Source organism: Canis lupus, chromosome 25 (assembly GCF_011100685.1).
Source record: "Canis lupus familiaris isolate Mischka breed German Shepherd chromosome 25, alternate assembly UU_Cfam_GSD_1.0, whole genome shotgun sequence".
NCBI lineage: Eukaryota > Metazoa > Chordata > Mammalia > Carnivora > Canidae > Canis > Canis lupus.
Window position 1 is genome coordinate 8,561,547 of NC_049246.1, and position 18,619 is coordinate 8,580,165.

General features: G+C 38.5%; 2 long non-coding RNA genes across 3 annotated transcripts in view; one reads left to right on the forward strand and one right to left on the reverse strand.

Moving 5' to 3' along the window:
- Positions 1-749: 749 nt before the first annotated feature.
- Positions 750-18,498, reverse strand: LOC102154629. The gene is made up of 4 exons (XR_005378384.1): positions 18,386-18,498; positions 8,792-8,872; positions 2,536-2,589; positions 750-808 (listed from the first exon to the last, which is right to left on the reverse strand). It is a non-coding gene; the product is annotated as an uncharacterized LOC102154629 (long non-coding RNA).
- Positions 16,291-18,619, forward strand: part of LOC111092302 — a 194,790-nt gene continuing 192,461 nt past the window's right edge. For both annotated transcript variants that reach the window (XR_005378386.1, XR_005378385.1), the window contains exon 1: positions 16,291-16,424. This is a non-coding gene — a long non-coding RNA (uncharacterized LOC111092302). The remainder of the gene's footprint in view (positions 16,425-18,619) is intronic.

Genomic DNA, 18,619 nt, shown 5'->3' on the forward strand with positions numbered 1-18,619 from the left:
TAGGTCAGGGCCCACAGTTCATTATGACTAGACAGAAAGTGTGAGAGCTGGGGTGAAGTGATAGGCTAAACTAGATAGATAAGTAAAGATCATATTCATCTCCATGTTCCATGTTATAGGCTAGCCTATCTTAAAGGCCCTGGGGAGCCATTAATGGTTTTAGAAGGATCCTTCTGGTTAGAGTTTGGAGTATACTTTGGAGTGGTTTGGTCATAAGGAGTTTCTTTCCAATGGTTTAACAGTAATCCAGAAAGGAATTAGTGATGGTCTAAACTAGCAAAGTGCAAAGGGCTTACTTAAGTTATCTACTTATTTATAACAAACCACCCCAAAACTCACTGGCTTAAAAATTAATAATTTGTTATTTCTTATAGTTCTGTGGGTTGACCAATTGGTTCTTCTGCAGGATGCAATGTTGACTATAGCTTGGCAATGGCTGGAAGGCCCAAATGACCTAATTCATATAGATGGCAGTTGGTTCAGGCCACAGGAGTTCAGATGTAACTTTCAACCAGAGGTCTTAGTTTTCTTCCACATTGTTGTCTCCATGTGAATTCTTGGCCTTCCAACAATGTGGTTGGGTTTCAGAAAGGAATGTACCAGGGGCACCTGGGTGGCTCAGTTGGTTTAGTTTCTGACTCTTGATTTTGGCCCATGCCATGATCTCAGGGTTGTGAGATTGAGCCCCAGATCAGGCTCCACTCTGAGCATAGAGCTTGCTTAAGATTCTCTCTCTGTCTCTCTTCCTTTGCCCCTCCTTATGTTGCTTGTGTGCACATGTGCATGCATACATGCTGAATCTCTCTCTCTAAAAAAAAAAGAAGAAGAAAGAAATGTACCAAAAATTCAAGACCCAATGTGCAAGTGCTTTTCAAATCTCACTCTTGGTACTGTCCTGTTGGCCAAACTAGATACATAGTTAAGCCCATAGGGACCTACATAGGATATGAATAGCAAGAGCCATGGTTTACTGGGAGCCATCAAAGTAATGTTCTACCATAGAGATGGAGAGCAGATGAATTGAACTGCCACTTATAGTAACCACCTAAGCCATGGCTGCTCCACCACTTCAGTCTGGTCTCCAGAATTTATTCTGGTAACATACGCCTATCCCCTTCCTCATGTGGGAACAGTAGTGGATGGAGGAGGGGTAGTGCACTGGCTTATACTGCCTGAAAGACATGTATACCACTACTAAAATATTATTCAAATGAAAACTACCTCTTTTTTTTCTTCAAAGTATTTGGCTTGAGTTTATTATTGAATAGTTTTATAAGACTCATAGGTTTGTCGTGAGGACAAAATGCAATATAATGTAAAAGTGCCTAAAACTCATATAAGTGCTCAATAAATGTGAACTATGATTCTTATATGCTTTAGGAATATTTTATAGATAGTAACTGGGCAGGATATTGCCACATACACTAATGCTCACACAGAGCACCCAGAAGGCTCAATATATAACTTCTCCCTCACCAAACTTTCTCACCAAAGGGTGAGCCACACCTTGTTAACATGCATCTGTGCCTGTTCACAAGATTAGCGAAGTCTATCCATCTAAGGGTAAATTGTACTGTAATCCCAGTAATTTCAGTTGGTCCACTTTGCAGAGTCTGACTTAGTAACATGTACAAAAAGAAATCTGTATTTTAGGGGTACATGGGTGGCTCAGTGGTTGACCTGCCTTTGGCTCAGGTCATGATCCTGGGGTCCTGGGATCAAGTCCCACATCAGGCTCCTCACAGAAGTCTGATTCTCCCTCTGCCTATGTTTCTGCCTCTCTCTGTGTCTCTTATGAATAAATAAATAAAAATCTTTTGGAAAAAAAAGAAATATGTATATCTGGATACACAACGAGATTCCCTGATGCCACATTGCAAAAATGAACATTCTCTGAGTTGTCCAGTTCATGAGCAAGTGGTAGACAGAGCTAGTCCTGCCAACAGTGAAGGGTTTAAATCAAGTATCACGTGACATATAATTTTCCAGTGAAATTCTCTAACTTGCCTAAGATTGTTATTTTCTCCCCTTTGGATTGAAAATGAAGGAATTTTATTTCAATACCTAAATGTATCACTTTTTCATCACATAATATAAAATTAGAAGGATTCATCAGCTAATGGCAACATGTACATTTCTGGCTATTGCTTGGCATATATGAAAGAAGGAAAAACTATGAGAAATTCAAAATACAACATGTTTCTGATCTTCTCCTCTAAGATATCTTTCTGCCTACCTTTGGTAATATAAAAATAATAATCAGAGCACCTATCTCCTAACATTACAAGGCAGTTATCAAGCCATGCAACAAACATTTAACAAACATGATTGTTTTCATTGGACACTCATGACTGATTCTCAGCTTTTAAATATGCATATTACACTAACAGTGGTCAGAAGTCTACATTCCTCAGCTTCTTTATTAATCTTCTTCCTTGTTCATGCATAGTTTATTTTCCCCAGTTGTACTCTGAATGTGCCCTTGACTGATCCACAAAGCTCTCCTGAATGTGTCCTCCCCGAGGGAACTATTACCTTATGTTCCTCTTCACCATCTGTTTGCTGCAAAGCTTTCTTGAAGCTCAGCCTCTTGGAACAAGAGAATAACAAAAATGAAATTTATTGCCATCGATCACTTTTAGATAAAGCTGAATGTCTTCCAGCCACTCTGAATTGATTTTTCTCTCCACCCTCCCACCCCACTTGAGAAAGTAACAGAAAGGAGTTAGAAATCATGCAGGGGATGGAATCAATACAAAAGTGAGGAGAATTGCATGGAGGTAATCATGTGTAGAAAAGCAAGGAGCTGGCAGCATTAGTTGATAGAGGGGAGTTGCTTACTCAGCTTTATTAATACCTCACAGAGCAGGACATAAAACCTCAGATTTTTCTACCTTAATCTATGTCCCTGCTCCTTTGTGTAAAGAATTCACTATCATTTGTGGGTCCTTTCCATGATTCAGACATGGTTAGGACCCCTTACAATGACACTAGCAAGTCCCTATTGTATGTATATCAACACAACGTTAAAAGTCATGAGCTCTCTGGGCAGCCCGGGTGGCTCAGCAGTTTAGCGCCACCTTCAGCCCAGGGTGTGATCCTGGAGACCTGTGATTGAGTCCCGAATAGGGCTCCCTGCATTGGAGCCTGCTTCTCCCTCTGCCTGTCTCTCTGCCTCTCTCTCCTCTCTCTCTCTGTGTATCTCTCTCTCTCTCTCTCTTTTTTTTTATGATAGTCACAGAGAGAGAGAGAGAGAGAGAGAGAGAGAGAGAGAGGCAGAGACACAGGCAGAGGGAGAAGCAGGCTCCATGCACCGGGAGCCCGACGTGGGATTCGATTCCGGGTCTCCAGGATCGCGCCCTGGGCCAAAGGCAGGCGACAAACCACTGCGCCACCCAGGGATCCCCTCTGTGTCTCTCATGAATAAATAAATAGAATCTTAAAAAAAGAAAAAAAAAACTTTAAAAATAAATAAATAAAAGTCATGAGCTCTGAAGTCAGGTAAAAAGGTAATAATTATGATGATAATGATAAAGTAATGTTACTTAGATATCATTATTTATTTCCACGGAGAGCTAAAGGTATGTCATCTTATACCCCTCCCCCTCCTTTGGCCCCTCTAAGGCAACTGATTACCATACCTTCTGTAATGTGTCTGTTAAATTTTTATTTAATTTTTGGTAAAACATATATAACCAAAAATTTACCATTTTAACTATCTTCAAGCATAAAATTCAGTGGCCTTTGATTACATTTCTAGTGGTGTGCTATCATCATCACTATTTGCAAAACATTTTAGAAACTCTTAACCTATTAGACAACGACTCCCCCATCTCACCATACCTGGCACCTCTAATCTACTTTGTCTTTATGAATTTTCTTATTATAGAAATTCCATATAAATGGATTTGTCAGCTATTTATCCCTTTGTGTCTGGTTCCTTTCGCTTTGTATAATGTTTTCAAAATTCATCCTTATTGTAGAATTTATTAGATATGTATTCCTTTTTAGGGCTTGATAATATTGTTATATGTACAGCTGATCCCCATTATTCATAGCTTTTTGTATTTCTGAATTTGCCTACTCATTAAAACTTATTTGTAGCCCCCAAATCCATACTTGTGGCTATAGGTGGACATGTTCAGGGTGGCAAGAATTTGAATCCTATAGTGCTGATGTTCCCAGCTGAGGGTAAACAAATAATGCTATAAAGAACATTGATGCACCAGTATCTAAGTCTCTATTATCTCTCCTTTGGGACATATACACTGAAGAGTTGAGTTTCTGGGCCATATGGCAATCCATGTATAAGTGTTTGAGGAGCTACCAAACTGTTTTCTACAGTGGCTACACCATTTTACATGTATAAGGGTTCCAGTTTGTCCATATCCCTACCAACATTTGTTTTCTTTTTAATTATAGACATTTTATTAGCATATGTGCAGTGGTATCACATTGTGGTTTTGATTTTAATTTCCTTAGTGATTAATAATATCAAATGACCTTTCATGTGCTTGTTGGCCATTTGTGTATGTTTGGAGAAGTATTCTTGAGGTATTTTTGCCCACTTTTTAATTGGGCTATCCTTTTGTGGTTGGGTTCCTTCTATATTCTGGATACTCTAACCTTATCATACATAAAATTTGCATATATTTTCTTTCATTCTGTAGGTTGCCTTTTCACTTATCTTGGTAATGTCCCTTGATGCATGACAATTTTGTCTTTAATCTACCCCTTCCCACTATTGCCTTTCAGTCATGCTCTCACTGTTTCTAGTCAGGATTATTTCAGAACACTCTGGACTCCCAACTTGTGTTTTTGCCTTTGCTTTAGTATCTGTTCCTTGCTGTGATCTATTCTCCATTCAGTTGTTAATTGACATTTTTAAAGATAAATCTGATTAAGTTTTTCAGTGTTTTCCCATTGAAATCAAAAGAAAACCCAGACTCCTTGGGATAATATTATTCATTATCTTCAGCCTCATTTTATAGACCATCTTCCAATGCATGGCTGATGCTTCTGGTCACAGATCAAAACTTGTACTCCAGGCAACATGGCACATACACATAGCTCTGTTCATTTATGCATGTGATGCTCTACCTGGTGTATTTGTATCTCTCCAGTCTTTAGCTATTACAATTCTACTTACTTGGACTTTAATGCAAGATGCCATGATAAGCATAGATATGTTGGACAATATATCACTGAGGAGGAAATTAAGTTATATGTGAATATACAACAGCAGATAGATATAGGACAGTGAAAAAGCATTGGGTCAGTCTAATGCTACTTGATATGTAAGATATAAAGAAAGCTCAATACTGTGTCTCTTTACATAATTTGGATCTTAGAAAATTAATTTGGCTTGCATACAGCACTAGTGTAAACTAACTAGCATTACTCCTATCAAGGAAAGACTACCCAGCTACCAAATAAAGTAACTTGAGATACCAAGCCACTATCTGTATTATTGTGATGCAGTACTTCATGTAGAAGGATGAATTAGCCTCATAAAGGGTTGGAAGCCAGCCATGCTGCTGGGTGGACTGGTGGATCCAGCCTGGAAGGTAGTGATTGACAGGACTGTAGGTGGAGCCAAAGTATAAGTATGTATATTAAATCTGATTTGGGAAATTTCTGAGGTATAGCAGTTCCTTGTTTTTCCCAGGAGCCTATTTGCTGGTGAATAGACTGTGTTGGCATACTCCTTATACTTCTTATCTTATCCTTGAAAGGAATGATTCTTAGAATTCTTGTAGGGATAAAAAGTATTATGAGATGAACAAGAATTGTAGCAGTTGGGACAACTGACTGCTTTAACTTGGGCATAGATAAACTTTTTTTCTGTGAAGGACTAGACACTAAATATTTTAGGCTTTGTGAGCCAAGAGGCCAAATAAAAAATATCATATAGATATTCATATAACAGGAGGGAAAACACACTTCCCCAATTTTTTTAATTGATGAAATTAAAAATATAATAAAAATTGAGTACAAGTATAATCCAGGTCTATTACTGAGAGTAAAATTCTTTCTGGAATGTTATTTTACCTAGTTTGGATACAAAGTTAGTGTTCCATATCATCAAATTGATTGGAAATACTCATCTGTGAAACCATCCTCAGCTTTTGGGCCATGCAAGAACAGGTGAGGACCCCCTGCTGTACTTTGCCAGCGCCTGCAGTTTAACCAAATACCTCTTGTTTCTTAGAGCTGTCAAGGAGGTATGCAGAGGCAAGAATTAAGCATGGAGGAGGGTTATCAACAAAACATTTTGTTCTTGCACATTCCCAGATCATCACAGGCTTGGCTCTACCTGACTTGTCCTTGTATTGTCTTTCATTGAGGCCTTCTCTGACCACCTATTTAAAATCACAATCCCTTCTCTCACCAGTCACTCCTAATTCCTCTTACCCTATTCTTTTTTTTTTTTACACAGCCTATATCACTTTTTTTAAAAAAGATTTTATTTATTTATTCATGAGAGAGAGAGAGACACACACACACACACACACACACACACGCGCACACACACACAGGCAGAGGGAGAAGCGGGCTCCATGCAGGGACCCCAATGTGAAACTTGATCCCAGGTTTCCAGGATCATGCCCTGGACCGAACGAAGACAGGTGCTAAACCGCTGAGTCACCCAGAGATCCCCCCATATCATTTTTTAATATGTTATATGCTTTCTTTATTCATCATTTTTATTGTTCATTTCTGTCTTTCCCTGCTAGAATGTAAGCTTAACTTGAGCAACAGCAATCATTTTTGTTTTGTTCACAAATGTATTCCAAGTATACAGAGTAGTGTTTAGCATATGGTAGGTACTCAGTAAATATATGTTGGATGAATTGATGTAAAATACATCATTTTGTCTTCAAAAAAACTTGCTGAGATAAATATTATTAATATCAAAATTTTAAATAGAAAATTTGCAGGTACAGGGAGGCTAAATAACATGCTGAAGATTACACAGCTAATTCTACTACCACTGTCACCACTCCTACTCCAGGCAAATTAATTATTTCATACTAATCATGTACCAGAAACTGCTCAAACATCATATTTAATTTTCACAATAACCCTGTGAGTTGAGTGTCAGAGTTAAAAATCGAACCTGGGTAGTCTGATTCCTAAACTCATGTTTTAATCATGTACTTATTATCTAAATTGTAATCAGAAGTAAATTCATAGCCTTAGGAAGTTCGTGTTATAAACATGAAGAATAAAAATTAATAATAAAATCATGAAGAAATCATAATAAAATGAATGTAAAAATAATTGTGAAAACAATAAACTTGATTAATACAAGATTTCTTTGAGAAAAGAATAAAAATTGAATTTTTCATAAATCTAATTATGTAAAAGGAAGGCAAATCAACAAAAGCATGAAGGAATTAAACTCTAATGTCGTGGCAGAAATTACAAGGTTGCTATGGATTAAATAGTGTGCTTCCCCCAACTCATATGGTGAATTTATAACCCCTAGTTAACTTCAAAATGTGACTTTGTTTGGAGTAGGGTCTTGCCAGAGGTAATTAAGTTAAAGTGAAGTCATTAGAACAGACTCTAGTCTAATACGACTAGTTCCCTAAAAGGGAAATTTGGGCACAGAGAAGTGCAAAGAGGGAAGACCATATGAAGACATAGAGAAGAACAGGCCACCTACAAGCCAAAGAGCAAGAGCCTGGAACAGATCCCTCCCTCACAGCCTTTGGAAGGAACTAACCCTGCTGCTGACACCCTAACTTCAGACTTCTAGCCTCTAGAGACGGTGAGATAGTACATTTCTGTTCAAGTTACAAAATCTGCAGTACTTTTTTATAGCAGCCCTAGCAAACTAATGTGCCTCCTAAATTTGAATTCATCCATATTTTCAATCAGGATATGTAAATAGTGGGCTCATTACCCTGTAATATCTGATTTATTGTGCTACAGCTGCTTTGTAGGATTAAAATTTAAAACTCATCTTAGGTTTGCTTTTCACATTTCCCACTTTGAATTTTGAAACATTTTTTTAAAGATATTATTTATTTGAAAGAGAAACAGAGAGAAAGCGTATATGAGCAAGGGAAGGGGCAGAGAGAGAGGGAAAGGGACAAGCAGTCTCCCTGCTGAGTGAGGAGCCCCATGCAGGACTCAATCTCAGTACCTTGAGATCAGGACTTGAGCCAAAGTCAGATGCTTTACCAACTGATATAATTAGGTGCCCCTAAAATCATTTGAGTGCAACCAATAATATCTTCTTCCATGGAACTTTTGATATTCATTTATTGGGGAAGTTTCTGAGAATCCATAATTCTGTTAGTATTTAAAATAGATTTTGACAATGACAGAAAAATGTGATTCTAGGCCAAAGGAAATTTGACAGGAACAGTAAAACCGCTATCAGGCTGGCAGGCTGCTTTTAGACTGGATGGGAACCTTAGTGAATAGAACCCTTGGATTAGCTGAGCCTCTTGCAGCTACTACCTTTTTCATCAGTTGGTTTTGCTGCTTTTATTGCTGGAATCTAACTGCAGTAATTAATGCCTGTCTGTATGGTTCTGTCAGAAAGAACTCCTTGTTCTTCAGATACAGATATGCCATGAAAAATATGTGAATTAAAATAATGCCTCTATTTGAACATTCTACTCACATTACACATTGATCCCAATTTCCCTTGGTTTTGGCAATCTCTCAGGGAGTGAGGCCACTTACCTGTGACCAGCACATTGGTGACCAAGTCAGTGGCCACACATACCTACAAATGGTATAGATACCAGAAAAAACCCCTGCTAATATTTACCTTGAAGTAGAGCAAATAGTCTTCCCATGGGCAGGATCACCCCTCAGGTCTGGTCAAGGTCAAAGCTCAGAAGTTATAGACCTTGAAATAGTTGAATTATGTTAGTAGATTCAGAAGCAAGCATTCATGAGTCAGAAAGAAGTGCTAGGCAGGGCCAGACAGATATTTTAGGCTGTCTGTCTCCTTCTAAAGGTTGCTCTGACCCCCAGTTTCCATGAGCAAAGCTGAAATGGAAGAATCCTGCTTCTCAGTGTAAGTGGAAGCGGCACATACAGTGAAATAAATCAGGATTTAGGGTCAGGTGGACCTGGGTCCAAATCCTGGCTCATGTGCTTCTGGTTGGGTAACCTTAGAAAGACTGATTAACCAATACGACCTTCACATCCTGCATCTGTATCATGTGAATAACCATATATCGTAGCTACCTCAGAGGGCTTTTGTTAAATGTGATCATGTTTATAAACCTGTGTGCCTGATATGTAACAACAGTTTAACAAGAATTTAAAAATGCAAACATGCCTCTGACTGGTTTGGGATATACTGTGCAAACAACAGCAGTATTCAGTCTTTGTTGAAAGACCACGTGAGACACATGAGCTGAGATCTCAACAAGAGATTTTATGAGAAAGTGACATGGAAGGAAGCCCTGGATTAATAGTTTAGACTCCTAGCCTATCCTGGGCTTTAGATCATAACTGGACTACACTGAGTCTCCACAGGAAATCCCAAATTGGAGGATTTCCTGCCCACCCTTTCTGTCCCTGAGTCACTTTTCCACCTGTCCTGAGGGCCCCAGAGTAGGGATACCATCAGAGGATGAGTTTCTGGGTGTCTGAGAAACTCAACTGTTTCGTGAGAGCACAGACCCATAGGTATTCTTACCAGACTCTTAGGTTTCAGTCCACTTATCCTCCTTCTTTTGCCTGAATACCCCTAAAGAGCCAATGAAGAAGATTACCACCCTGCCATTGGTATCACATGCACAATTTGGAATTACTTTGAGTGCAAGCCCTCAATGCATGAAAATAAATTTGTTCCCTGCTGTACCAATGTGGAAAATAAGAGAGTCTAATAGTTTTAGCATTTTAAATGGCAAGACTTCTTGAGTACAATAAGTACCTTTGAAAAGGCAACTGTTCTTCATGAATGTGTCATTTGGGGAACAAAAATTGACATCTGGTCTCCCCAACAAAAAGGGGAAAAAGATTTTCTAGAAGCTGATGGTGATTTGGGTAAATTTCAAACACTTTTCTCCCATAGCACCTAATGAACTTGAAATTCCACACCCCTTAAAATATGGCTCAATTGGTTTTCTCTGGCTTGGCAGAAACACAAAATAGGAACAAGAATCCAAATCCATGTGGCTTATGAAGGGAGAGGCAAAACTTCTTGGCACATTCATGTGATCACCAGCTCAGTTCCAAAGTAAGACCTTAAAATAGATGAAGTGTTTGTGACTATCTCCTCTGTATATGCTGTATTCCAGTGGCCTCTTGCAGGATTTGGGCACGCAATTCAATACTCTAATTTAATACATACATCATACATCATTGCCATGAGGAAAGGTCTAGCTTAAGCTTGACACGTCATAGCTTTGACGATAGTAAACTATAGACACCTTGAGAAAGAGATTGGCTGGAAATCCACTGTCACTTAACACCTGTCAATAGCAGCTCAGGCTATTATTACAAATGCCAGGGACTGGGTGACTTAAACAACAGACATTTATTTCTCACAGTTCTGGAGGCTGGAAAGTCTAAGATCAAGGTGCCAGAAAATTTAATTCTTAATAAGGGGCTAACTTGCAAACAGGTTCCTTTTGCTATATCTTCACATGGCAATGACAGGAAGCCCTGGTTCTTCCTCCTTTTAGAAGAGTAGTGATTCCATCATATGGCTCTACTCTCATCATCTCATTTAAACTTAATTACCTTCTAAAGGCCCTCCTCCTAATACACACTTTGGGTTAGTGCTTCAACATAATGAATTTTGGAAAAACTAAAAATATTTAGTCCATGATACCAACTCCCAAAAACCTTGAGTGGCCAAAGATTACTTTAGGAATCTTTCTTAAGCTTTTCTTTCCTTAGGCTAAGAAATCCCAAATGTAATCATGAGAACAGTCACTTACTGCAAATCACTTTCCAAACTCTGATGAATAGATTGATGAATAGCATCATCATGGAGGAAAGTCCTCGCCCAAGAACAAATTTCCTTGTTCAACGTTTTGATCAGAAATTTCATGAAGAACCAGAGAGCAGACTTATCAAAATGGTATACAACACAATGCTTACCGATGGGGAATTTAGTGGATGGCAGAATTAGATTCCTAGAAGTCTCCATGGACTGGAGCAGTGAATTGCATCTTATTAGATGAAATGTAACAGGGCTAGTTGTGTAAGGCTGTGCACCTGCATTTGAGAAATATCAAACCTACACAAGTAGAGATCAGGCAAAATATGGTTGTAGTAACAACTTTGGTGTAAAAGGCACACATTCTCAACAAAGCAATTTCATATGAATGGGAAATGTGATCTCTCTGCTTGGAAAGGTGATAGAAGTGATAGAAGATAGAAGATAGAAGATAGAAGAAGATAGAAGAAGAAAGCAGTGATAGAAGCATAGAAGCATGTCATGGATGGTATCCTACTAAGACCCCCTATCTGTGCTCTTTGTTAAGATCCAGACTTTGCACTTAAAAAAGTAAACGGACACACTGGACCTTGTTCAGAGGAAAGTATCTAGGAAGATGCAGAAAGGCAAAGCTTTGCCATACAAAGAGGGCTTGACAACCTGGGGGATGTGCAGCTTGTAAAGATGATAACTTGGGCCACACCTTCTGCCTTCAAATGAAGGAGAACAATACACCCATTTTATTTGGCATGCTATGTTGGGGAAGGATTTTTTTTTTTCTTATTTTTTTTTTTATGTTGGGGAAGGATTAAGGCAACTGATGAAAGCTTATAAAAGCATAGATTTTAATTAATATAATTTAAAACTTGTCAATAGTCACTTTGCTTATACTTCTTATAATTCTTACAGCAACAGTCTAGACAGTCGGACCATGATTTGAGAAACCCTTAAACTTGGTATCCCATTACATGCATTAGATTTAGGTTCATCTGAGAATAACAAGAAATTCCAAAGTTACAAACTACATAGAGTTTTATATCTCCCTCACATAAAAACCAAAACCAAAATAAAGCAAAAACAAACAAACAAAAAAACAAAAACAACCCAAAAGAACAAAACAGAGGCAGGACTAGGTAAGGCCTCCTGCCTTACTCTTTGTCCATCTTTAGCACATCTTTAGGGAGCTAGGCTCCCTAAGGGAGGAGCCATGATGGCCTCTTGGGCTAAAGTCATTTGTCTGAATTCCAGGTGGAAGAAAGGAGGCAAAAGGTGAAAGAGTGAAAGTGTTCACATCATTCCTTTCCAGGAAACTTTCCAGAAGTTCCATTCAACCTTTCTGCTTCTATCTCCCTGCTAGAACTTAACCTAAATTGGAGTCTGGGAAATGTAGATTTTGTGTGAGTGCCAGTGTGCCAGGCTGAAAAGGGAGTACTTACAGAAGGGGGAGGTGGGATGTTAACAAGGCAATTTCTGACACATTCTTTTTATGGCCAAAGCCTCTACCTTTTCACCTCCTGTTTTATTACTCTTTTTGTAACTACTCTTCCACTGTCACAGAGGTGGCAGGTCCCTGATCCCTTCATTTTCTTCTAGCCAATCAGCCCCCATGTCCTCGTTTCTTTTACCAGCTCTAGCTCTCAGCGTATCATCTGTCCTATTTGCTTCCTCATGAACATTCTCAATTCCCTTCATTACCATTACAGCACGCACTGGTCAAAATATAACCCTTGATTTAAAACTTGCCTTTCACCCAGAGTTCCCAGAAGTTATGACAAAGCCATGGACATTGGTGCCACGACAATCCTTGGATTCTCATGTCAGTCATGCCCCTGGCTTTGCCCATCTGTGGCAAACATCTGTGCAACATCTGTGATGTTGCATCACAGCACTTTTACTCATGCCCCTCCATGGCTAATATAAACTGGTATCATTTTTCTCAAGTATTGGCCTCCTCTTGCTCAGAAAACTATCTGATTTCCTAGTATTTCCAAAAATAAAGTTAGGCTATCAGTAGTTGTCATACCTAATATTTATTGAAGATTTATTAAATTCAAATACTATGCTAAATGCTATAAGTCTACTGTCTCATGTAAACCAGTTCAATAGTTATTGTAACCCTCAAATATGACACCATATTCTTAGGATAAACATTGCTTGGTCATGATATAGTACTCTCTTCCTATATTGTTGAATTTGATCTGCCAACATTTTTTAAAAATATTTATTTATTTATGATAGACAGAGAGAGAGAGAGAGAGAGAGGCAGAGGAGGAGGGAGAAGCAGGCTCCATGCCGGGAGCCCGACGCAGGACTCGATCCCAGGACTCCAGGATCGCGCCCTGGGCCAAAGGCAGGTGCCAAACCGTTGAGCCACCCAGGGATCCCCGATCTGCCAACATTTTGTTTAGAATTTTTGCACCTGTGCTCTTGAAGGATGTTGCCAAATCAATATGGAACCAAAAGAAAAATTATAAAATAACCAATTATATTTATTTTGACAGTTTTTAAGCTGAAAAATAGCCCTTTTTTGCTAATAAAATTAGTTATAGGTCATTTGAAAAATTTCACTTACTGAGTTCATTGAAAAAATTCATTTACTGAGTTTATTTTACAGCTTTCTACAGAAAGTATTTTGCCTCCTGAGTCCCCCCTCCAGCACTATGGCAGAGTCCACAACACTAGAAGTGATCTTTTCCTCTCTCCCCTTGCTGAAACACTCCCACTTTAAGAACTAGACATACCACAGTCATCCAGGAGGTGTTCTCCTTCTAAGAATCAATGAGCTCAGGAGGCCTATCAAACAGCTTTTCATTTCAGTCCTTTTAGTAATCAGGAAATCCTATGTCTCAAGACACAAATATCTATGGATGCCTGAGTGTCTCAGTGGTTGAGTGTCTGCTTTAGGCTCAGGGCGTGATCCTGGAGTCCTGAGATCCAATCGAGTCCCACATCAGGCTCCCGGCAAGGGAGCCTGCTTCTCCCTCTGCCTATGTCTCTGCCTCTTCTCCGTGTCTCTCTCATGAATAAATAGATAAATTATTTTTAAAAAAGACACAAATATCTAGCAATACAGATATTTCTAACATCTACTTCATATTCTAAGTTTGAACTTGAGAACAAAGGCATCCATCTGTTTTTTAATGAGGACGATGACTCAGTATCATCTACAGATTCAAACCAATTGAAAGTGTTTTTCAGGAGGTTGATAATATTCTGAATATCAAAAAGGTCACTAAAGCATAAGTATATTTTCCCTCTTGGAGACTAAGCATGATTTTTTAAGAAGCAAAATTAATATAGTTTGTGATTCGGAGTTCTAGGGTTCACTGTTAATTTGGTAGCTAAAAGAAAATAAAGGAAGGTAGCTTTTAAAATTGTCCATCATGTCAGATCTCAGCATATTTAGTTGTTGGGGCATATTTACAGATTTTGGCTGTGGAATTTAACTGTCAGAGGGTAGGCTACTAAAATAATCAGATTGGCTGACCTATGGTAAAATTCATAGGTAAATACATGGATGACAGATTCAGAATTAATAAAATCTACATAAGACTTAGCCTTTCAACTCATCAGCCGGTGAGTTGAAATTGTACAAACTCAAATGTAAAATTCTTCTAAATATAAATAACAACATAAATCTGAAATGAAGAATGTAAGCCTCAGTAACAATTCAGGTGAAGAAAAGTTTTCTGTTTTTATTTTTATTGAAAATAACCTGAATATCCCACAGAGGGAAAAACAAAAACAAAAACCAGATGCCATATAAACAGAAGTTTCCTACCAGAGAGATATAATCCTGTGCACACTCATCAAAGGAACTCTAAGAAGATAGAATAAATTCAAAGAATCACTGAGAAGAGGCAAGCTTTCAAAATCTTTCCATAAGATCAGCAATGCATGAGAATGCTGCTCTTTTTAGTGTTTCACCTTATTGTTCTGGGCAATGCAAATATATTTGTCCATCATAACATTATTGACTGGGAATGCATTGAGCAGCTGTGCTTTCATTTTTTCCTATTTTCTTTTAACAGTATTCCTATTTTTCTGCCTGTATTTTTGGAGCAGAATGAGCAAGAAAGAAAGTAGAAGGTTTAAGACCAGAGAGGCAGCAGGGCACCAAAACATAAAGTCTCCTGAGTGAGAATAAGAAATTGGGAATTGATTCTGGTGTGGTGGTGGATTAGTCAGTATCGGAGCATGGAAACCTCTCTGGCTAACTGAAGGAGAAAAGGATGTAATTCAGTGAATTTAGTGCTTACAACATCTTTGGAAAGGCTGGAGGAATGGGTTCTCAGTGGACCTCTGGAATGACTTTCAGAAAACCCCCACAAGGGCATGCCATGGAAGCCTCCTCTCCTGCCAGGATCAGGGAGGTAGAGACAGGGGCCCACACAGCATCTGCTCTCCTCTGGACCACACCGTTGGCACTGTGGCCAGGGATCAGGAAGTGGCTGTTTCTGCAACTGCCTATTTACATCTAAGCTGCTTCCTGGACAGTAAGATGCTGCTGCAGAAAACAAAACAAAACAAAAAACACACCACCCACCACGGTGCTTGCCAGTAGCAGCAATTAAAGCAGCAATTAGATGTGGCCACGTTCATCTTAACTGGCAAAATCTAATGTGTGTCTAAAACATAAGGGCAAGGCCGTTTTAAGCTCTGTGTACTTACGAGATTTAGAATTAATGCCAAGTGTTGACCCACAATATCAGGTCCAAATGGAAAGATTTCCAAGTATTTGAGCAGAGGAATGAAGACATGATTTGACTTAAACTTTTACAGAGATGACAGTGGCTCCTCTGAGAAGGGACTACAGGAAAGAGTTTCAGAGAATGGGAAATGGATGTAGGAGGGAGGAGCCCAGTTGGGGGGCTATTGTAAACAATAAGTGAGATGCAGAGTGATGGGCTTGGACCTGGGAGGCAGTGGTGCAGTAAGGAGATTAGGAAGATTATTGGGTTTTTTTGAAGGCAACATCCAACACATCTACTGATGAAGTGTGGATATGGGGCACATGAAAGAGACGAGGTAAGAAAGTATACAAAATTTTTGGCCTGCACAATTAGAAATCATTTATTGAGATAAGGAAGACTAGGGGAGAGTCAGAGTTAGTTGAGGACAGTAGAAGCACATGTAGAGATGTCACACAGATTGGGGAGAGAGTGGGCTAATGTCATCACCACACATATGAGATTTAAAGTCATGAGACCAGATGATTTTCAACTGTGTAAAGTGTGTTAGAAAAGACATCTGTGGGCTGAGCCCTGAGACACTCCAGTGTTTAGATAGCCAGAAAGTAAATAGAGTACAGCAAAGAAGAGTGAGAAGGGTTGGCCAGTAAAATAGAACTGAGACAAAGGAGTGTTCTAGAAGTCAAGAAGAAAAAGTGAGTCAAAGAGAAAAAAAGTTATCACTTGTATTTGACACTGCTGGTGTGAGAGGAATGAGAGAGTATGTGCGTGAGGAGTGAGAATTGATCCATGGATTTGACAATACTAAGGTAATGGATTTTTGCGAAACAGCAGAGGCAAAATCCTGATTGGAATAGGTTCAGGAGAAACAGCAAATACAGACATCTTTCAAGAAAGTTTACTGTAAATGGGAGCAGAGAAATGCCTTATGGGCTCAAGGGTAGCTATTTATCTTAAGGGATTTTTTCCAAGTTGGTCAATAATAGACCAAGCATGTTTGCTCATGGAAATGGTCCAGTAGTGAGGGAAAATTTGATGACCAAAATGACACTTTATTATAGATTTTGGATCCTGTTTTTTTCTACTTAACATTATGAGCATTTTTCATGGTATTTTATTTTTTGTAGATGGATTTGGTGGTTATATTATATCCCATGGAATGAATATAATGATTTTAGAAGCCTTCTCTTTATGTGTTTGAACTATTTACTTTTATTTGCTATTGTAAATAATGCTAGGAGGATCATCTCTATATATTTGTCTCCCTAACTTTGTCTATTTTTTCCCCACTTCTCATTTCCAGCTGAGGGGTTTAAATATTTTAAAGTATCCTACGCTGACACATTTGCTTGCCAAAAATCACGTTCCAAGTTTTCAGTTTGGGATTTAAACATTTTTCTTTCAAAGGAAATATCAGACAGCTACACTAGACCTCACTTTCTAGCTCAGTGTCATGCTGATGTATTGGCAAAATATTGGAGGTTCGGAAAAATGCCCAAAGTGGCCCCACATCACTTTAGCAAGTTGCTTAGAAACATTACCAAAGTTTCACTATGGAGCAGTGTACTTTTTGCTTTATATATATTTTATAAAGTTCCCCAATGTGAGAGCTGAGTTATGCTGAAAGGAAAATATCATTGAGAGATTTATCTAGATCTTTCAGTTGTTATATATGAAGTTGATTGATGTGTCTTAACTTCCTATATGGAACTTTTCTGATAGTCAAGTTTATTGCTTCAAAGTAAGGAAAAAGGTAGGAGCATTTTTCTAGTTGTTTCAGAATGAGAAAGGGTATGAATAAGGTGGTATTTGTCTAGAAGGGGGGGGAATAAAAAATTATAAATATTAGCAATGAGTTGTTAGAATCTTTTAATTTTTTGCAACTGAAAATCAATTTATTTTAAGATTTGTGGGATAGAATTAAAGAGAGGGAAGGATTTACTTTACATCAACCTCCCCACTGCCCACCCTCAGAACACACAATCATAGTTTCATACTTTTATATAGCCATATCTCCTTTCAAATTGTTAATACCCAAAATCTTAAAAGAACCACTTTGGCATTTTACTGATTTTGACATGGTGAAAATGGACATAATCTATAGTTCTCTTTAATTTTCTATACATTATTATTTATACAGGATAGATGATCTTAAGATTGAGGGTTTGGGGGGGTCTTCTTTTTGGTAAGGAAAGTAATCACAGCATTTTATAATCATTTTTCCCCTTTTTTATCTTTTTCTTTCAGTAGAATTCAGTGATTCACCACTTACACACAATACCCAGTGCTCATCAGAACAAGCCCGCCTTAATGCCCATCACCCATCTAGACCATTTCCCACCCACCTCCTTCCTCAACCCTCAGTTGTTCTCTATCGTTAAGAGTCTCTTATGGCTTACTTCCCTCTCTCCTTTTCTTTCTTCCCTTCCCATATGTTCATCTGTTTTGTTTCCTAAATTCCACATAAGAGTGAAATCATATAATATTTGTCTTTCTCTGATTTATTTTACTTAACATAGCACACTTTAGCTCCATCCATGTCGTTGCAACAATCATTTTAGATTCTGTATAGGGCTCTAAAGAAAATCACTCAACGACAATATAAATTCTTTAAAAACAAAGTTCCTCCTTTCGATATAGGTTCTCAGTCTCCTAACTACATTTCCAGAATGTAAAAAAGGCTCTGGAAATTGAAAATCTTCCGTGTAACTCATTTGACTGCAAAACCTGATCTGACTTGAACTCATTTGGCCACAAAACTTGACCTTACCTGACATGAGGCTACATTTAGTCTTTTTTAATCCCATTTTCTGTAAATATTCATACACTGCTATACAGAAATACTAGTGTATTTAATTACCCATGCTGCCTTAGAACACTGCTACAGAATTCGGAATACTGAAGCAATCAATTATGACTCCAAAGGCATCAGAAGATGGATTAAGAATCTACATTACTGGGCAGCCCCGGTGGCGCATCAGTTTAGCGCCGCCTGCAGCCTGGG